Source organism: Mus caroli, unplaced genomic scaffold, assembly GCF_978045245.1.
Source record: "Mus caroli unplaced genomic scaffold, Mus_caroli_1 scaffold_11, whole genome shotgun sequence".
In the NCBI taxonomy this organism is placed as follows: Eukaryota; Metazoa; Chordata; class Mammalia; order Rodentia; family Muridae; genus Mus; species Mus caroli.
Genome location: NW_028227266.1, coordinates 60,703,093 through 60,709,301, shown reverse-complemented (window position 1 = coordinate 60,709,301; position 6,209 = coordinate 60,703,093). Strand labels below are relative to the sequence as shown.

General features: G+C 47.5%; 1 protein-coding gene across 2 annotated transcripts in view; it reads left to right on the top strand.

Moving 5' to 3' along the window:
- The first annotated feature begins 3,226 nt into the window (after window positions 1-3,226).
- The window catches only part of Glce (glucuronic acid epimerase), a 61,197-nt gene continuing 58,214 nt past the window's right edge, over window positions 3,227-6,209 (top strand). For both annotated transcript variants that reach the window (XR_015048968.1, XM_021172518.3), the window contains exon 1: window positions 3,227-3,424. The gene's annotated coding sequence lies outside the window, so the exon portion shown is untranslated. The remainder of the gene's footprint in view (window positions 3,425-6,209) is intronic.

The window sequence follows — 6,209 nt, the reverse complement described above, 5'->3', positions numbered from 1 at the left end:
GCCAATATGGATGTAAAGTCAAGAGTGCAGGGTCTTTTTTTTTCCCTTAGTACATTCCTGCCTCTGAGACAACAGAACAAGGGCTAAGTTCGTGGGAACACAGAGAATACATGGATTTATTCAAGATATAAATTGGTAGGAAATATAAATTCCTAAGAAACATATTGGCTCTGCTAATCCTTTCTTTAAAGGGACCCACCTTTAAAGGATTCTGCACTGGCCACCCCTACATAAGGAGCAGGGATCCATTAAGCTGAGAGGTGTGTGTTCATAAATCTCTTTAGTTCACTGTACTGTGTTAGGCCTCTCTCGCCAAGTACCCGGAATTGTCCACCCAAATGGCTCTGAGCCCGTTTCCAAGGCCTATGTGGGTTTTTCCCAATGTACTCATTAGTGTGTATGATTTGTGTGTGTGCACACATGAGTACACCCATGTACCGTGGCTCATGTGTGGAGGCCAGAGGACAGCATTCAGCCATCAAATGTCCCCTATCACCCTGGGTTCTCGCAGGTGCTTTCTATAAGCTGCGCTATCTTGCTGGCTTTATCCCTGCACTTTCGTAGTGCTTATTACATGACTATTTTAGAGTGGAAAAGAAGCGTGGATAGGTGAGCCTGAGTGTCCATAGAGTGGCAGCTCCTTTGCAGTGTGGGCCTGGCCCAATGTACTAGTTACTTTAAATATTGCTGAACCAAAATCCCTGCCAAAGGAAGGGTTTGTTCTGACTCACGGAGGGTAAAATCCATTATGGTTGGGAGTGACAGTGGCCCTACCGCTTGAGTCAACTGGCCCACCTTGCACCCACAGTTTGGAAGCAAGCAGAGAGCAAGCTGGTGCTAGTCTGTTACCTCCTGTATGTGTCTAGGGACCCACCTATGAAGTGGTGCCACCCACTTTTAGGTTAGCTCTTCCATCTCAATTAGCCCAATTTAGAGCAATGTGCACAGACTTGCCCAGAGACTCGCCCCTAGGTGCTTCCAGAGCCCCGTTAGGTTGATAATCAATGTTAATGCCCGCAAGGGGCTGTGAGGTGTGGTGTGGAAAAGGCTTCTTTATGTTTTCTCTCTTTAACCTGTCTAGTTCCAGCAGAGGACTCTGTTAACAGAATTTTAAATCCCAACCTGACCATCTGCGTTTACCAAGTCTATTTGTTAAGAAAAAATGGTAAGCTTTTTAAAAATTGTCATAGGATGTTAGCTTGTTTTATGTATGTATAAATATACATACATATACACACACACATATATATATATATACACATATATATGTATTATATATATACATTTGATAGAAGTGCTTTCACACCTAGCTTCCTTACAGCCTCTACAAATATTTGAATTTGTTCAGGTTTCCCATTTAACACCAAATCAAGTCCAATTACTGTGGCTTGGTATTCAAAGCCTTTCACTATCTGGCTCCTTTCTGATCTTGCTCCCCCACCCCCCACCCCGGATGCGGGAATCTATTTACTGAACCATCCAACCTGCAGCCTGGCTCAGCTCACACGCTTTTTATCATTGCTCTGGTTTAGACTATTTTCTCTGAAAAGCTTCCATTTCTGCCATTAATTTATATGGGCCATCCTAGTATTTTACCACCCAGCTCAAGCTTCAGAGCCGCCTCTCTTCCCTCTGGATTTTTCTAACAGCTTTTGTCTGAACCAATTTGTGGCTCTCAGAGTGTGCAGTGGTGTGTGGACATTTTTCTTATTATGCACAAGGTGTGCAATAAGATAAGGAGTCATCAATATTCAACCATTTTCAAACTAGGAGAGGGGACTTTTAAAAAAAGTAGCTAAAGAATGAAAAGAACACAGTTAGGCAGGTGCTAAAGGAAGACATCCTGAGCGTTGTCAATGAGCCTCCGAGAAGCCATTGGGGGAAAAGTCCTACCAAAGAGACCATTTGTCTAGTAGGAGAGAGGTCTTTTGAAACTGTCGGGAGAGCAGCAGATTGTGTGGGCAAACGCAGCATTGTAGCAGGGAAATAAGGGATGAGAAGGTGGGGACCACAATACACTTTAATTTTCTCACGACGTGGGATTCTCAGGACAGGGCAGCTCGAGTGGTTAGAACCGGCAGGGCAGTTGTGTTCTGTTCAAAGAACAGGGGATAATGAGTATGTTCTGGAGATAAAGGAGCTAAAAAAATTGATAATGGGGGTGGGGGAGTTGACTGAGTCTGGGCCTGGCTGAGGTCCAGTGCACAAGGGCAGGAGTTAACCTTGAGAAAGAGTAAGGCTACTTTTGTTGTGGGCAAGGGAGACTAGGGGAAGATGACAGGGCAGGCATAATAATGAGAGAAGGGACTTAAATGTGAGGGGGGAATGGGAAACGCTAGGAAAGCCCAGTTTTTGAAGCCAGTACAGGTAAGCATCACAGTTTCCATTCCTTCCTTTTAGATTTATTGAATGCTCTATGCCCTACCTGTGCTAAACATTACTGGGCCCTCGGGTCTGTAAAGATACAAGTTCTCGTGTTCTTCTCGGATTTGTTAGGTTAGCACTCGCTTGAGATTTCGTTCTTCACCTTTGTGGAAGACTTTAAGTAGAACGCAGAAATGAATCAGAAGGGTCCTTTGTTGGACCAGATAAACTGGGTTGGAGCTTAAAGCACCCGTGACAGTATTATCGCCATTTGAAATAAAAACGGAAGAGAGTCTGAAATGGGAGAAATCTACACTAAAGGAGGAGACCGAAGTGAGTAAACTGAGGCTGTAAGTTTTCAGGCTGGCAGATGGGACCTCCCTGTTCACTTCAGAGAGCAGTGTAAACTTACGGACAGCTCTTCAGTTTAAGCAGTATTTAGTTCAGCTTCTCTGCTAAGTGAAGTGTCTCTACGGCGGCCGAAGAGGACCAAACTTTGCCCAAACCACGTCGTCTAAAATACCTTTCCAACTGCCCAGGTTGCAAACTGACATCGGGTCAGCAACACCTTCGCCCGCAATTTATTGATGAGAGGCGGGGAGAATTAGCTCTACTCTTTTGCAATTGGTCACAGGAGGCTGCGAGTCCCGCCTCCTGCGCTGCCACCGTTGATTGGTTTTTCGGAACTGTCATTCGAGGACTCTCCGCCCCCTCATCATGGCTCCGCCCCTTAATATGGCCCCTCCTCCTGGTGACCCCGCCTTCTATGCCGAATCTAACAGGCTGACGGGGCTGCCATTCGAAGAGCCTCCGTCCCGCCCTCTCCTCCCCGGCATGGCCTCGCCCCTTACCGTGGCTGGGATCTCGCGGGAAGAGCCGCGGGCACGGCGGCGGCTCGGCTCCCCGGTAGCGCGCCGAGCGGGCGGGCTCTCCTCACACGAGCGCTTCCTCGCCGAGAGGCTGGAGCTGCGGCAGCGCAGGCCTGGGCCGCCGTGTCTCCGCCGCTCGCTTCAGTTTTCCTCAGGGCTCTGGGGGCCGCTCGTCCGCTGACGCGCCTCAGGTGAGGGAGCTCGGCGTGTCGTGGCTGAGGGGCGGCCGTGGCAAGTGGGCTCGCGACGGGGGCGGCTCCCAGGGATGCGCGGCGCTCCGAGTGCGGGGATCTTGGTGACGCGGCAGGGGCTGGGGTCCCGGGGCTCCTTTGGCTTTGGGGTGGGGGTGGGTGGCTGCCCAGGCGGTCCCGGGTCTCTAGGGTCGCGGGAGCGCGTCCTGTGTCCTGCCTGAGAGCCCGGGTGCTGGCATAGCGCGGTTCTGGGACTTGGAGACCATTTCTGGCGATCCCGTGCAGTTGAGGGGCTCGGGATACAGTTTAGCCTTGTCCGGAGGGCACGGGGAGACCTATGAGCGGAGAGGGGTCCGCTTGGCATTCCTGGGGTAGAGCAGGAGGATGTCTGGGTTCCAGAGACCTGGGTTTGTTTAAGGTCGCCATGGGGTGATAAGACGATGCCCGGGTCCCTCCCGGGAAGGAACGGACTGGGTGGGTGTGGGTGGGGGCGGGAAGCGTGCACAGGGAGACCAACATTTGTATTGGGGTTTCTGCTTCGCCCAGAGGGGGGCGGTAACTGTGCGTGATGGTCCCCATTCTTTTTCGGGGCGACAAGGAGGGTGATTTTGCCGTGTGGGCGCGGCTCAGCGGTCTCTGGGTCTCCAGGGGTGCCAGACCCGGTTTCAGGAGCCACCCCATGGCACTGCTTGTGGCTTTCCGTATCTGACGGTCTCGATCTGGTTTCTTTCTCTCTCGATGAGATATAACTCAGTGCTTCGTTGGACGCTTGATCGGGGCAGTTGCCTAGTTGGAGACACAGTGGGTTTGTTCTGCAGTTTTCTTTTCTTTGCCCCAGGATACCTTTGGGGACGCGCTGGTGTCGCCCGAGCTCTGATCTCCGGAGGAGAGGAGAGGAGCGATACCAGACTTGAGCATGTTGTCTGGAATACCTGACCGTTGAGTGAGGGTTTAGATCTGAGGGTAGGGCGGCTGTGCGATTTGGGCTTTCTGTTGTAGGTAGTGTTTGATGGTCTTGCATGGTTAAATCTGTCCTGAATTTGCCTGGGTGTTAGGTAGTGCCAAGAAGCAACCTTTCTAAAGCATTTGTGGAAGAGGGGTAATTAAAATCAAAAGTATAGCATATTATGTATATATGTCTCAAGTCCAGATTTCCACAAAAGCGTCATTGGCAACCTGTTAATGATGCCCTATAGAGCTTCTTTAGAGAATTCTGGTACATCAGTTTTACCGTGGTTTGAATCTTACAGAGTTCTTGAAGACTCTGCCAGACTTAGGTGGAACTTAAAATGACTTATAGGTATCTGCCTGTGAATGGTTTAAAAACGTGTGTCAGAATGTCTGTACATAATTTCTTCTGTGTTTTTAATTAGAAAGATTGGGGCAAGTTACTGAAGCTTTGAATTTTGCAATCATGTAAAAACAAAGAAAGGAATGCACTGTAGTGCTACTTTGGGCTTTGGGGCTGGGTATTAGGTTGGTTTTCATTTTCTCACACCGAAGTATGGGATCATCTTTTATGATCATCAAAACTGATCATTTGAGCAAATATTTGGTTGAAACCAAAGTCCAAAAACTCAGTTTGAAAGACAAATGACAAAGTAGCCAAATTTCAGAAGTTTCCATCTCAATCTCTCTCTCTCCCCTCTCTCCCTCTTCCCCTCTCCTCTCTCCCTCTCTCCCTCTCCTCCTCTCTCTTCTTTCCCTCTCTCCCTCTCCCCCTCTCTCCTCTTCCTCTCTCCCTCCATCCCTCCCTCACAAGGCTTTCAAACTTCAAAATAAGCATAGACTAACCCATCGGCAAAGGCAGGATCATCGTCATGATGCTGTGATTGCAGTAATGCCTCCTATGTCAAGAAAGAAGCAACAGATAAATAAAACCATTACATTTCAGTGCTGATGAGGAAAACCGTGTCCTTGGGAATCAGCATTTCTTTTCCTTAAATAATCCCGAGTTATGATTAACATCTGTTGAGATAACCAGAAGCTGAGCTCTATACCTTCAAAATTATTTTTTCAAAAATTAAATTATGATCAGTAGAGTTTGAACATTAAGTAAATGTTGCCTCTTTGAAAAATGTTTTTGTGATGTAAGCATGAAGAAAATCTGTAGAAACACAAATGGAACTTAACCACGTTTGCAGGTGTACTTAGGAGGGGAATGGATGGTAGAGAGCTGTCTGATTTTAAACTTTAATAGTCCTTGAATTCATTTCAGTGAGCAATGTTGCTCGAAAGAACATTAGATAAATCCAGAAATAAAAACATTTTCTACACTGCAAGCTTGTGAACTATACAGTATTTGCAGGCCTTTGTCAGTGTTGCCACATTTGCCTGTTTGTACTATTGAAAAACAAAAGTCTTTCCGTTACCTAAACAATATGGGAGGTACATGGACAAGTGAGGTGGGGAGCACAACATGATAAAAAATGTACAGCGAAATGTTAAACACTTGAAAGATACTGGGTATTTGATTATATAGAAAGTATTTGTAAGCCGGGCGGTGGTGGCGCACGCCTTTAATCCCAGCACTTGGGAGGCAGAGGCAGGCGGATTTCTGAGTTCGAGGCCAGCCTGGTCTACAAAGTGAGTTCCAGGACAGCCAGGGCTATACAGAGAAAAGCCCTGTCTCGAAAAACCAAAAAAAAAAAAAAGAATGTATTTGTGTGTGTGTGCCTGCACACTGACCAGAAAGATTGTTTTATTCTTTGGTCAAACATAGGCACATTTAATGGATGTGTTTTTCTTGTGAGGCATATGAACCATAAACATAGTTTTGTAGTTT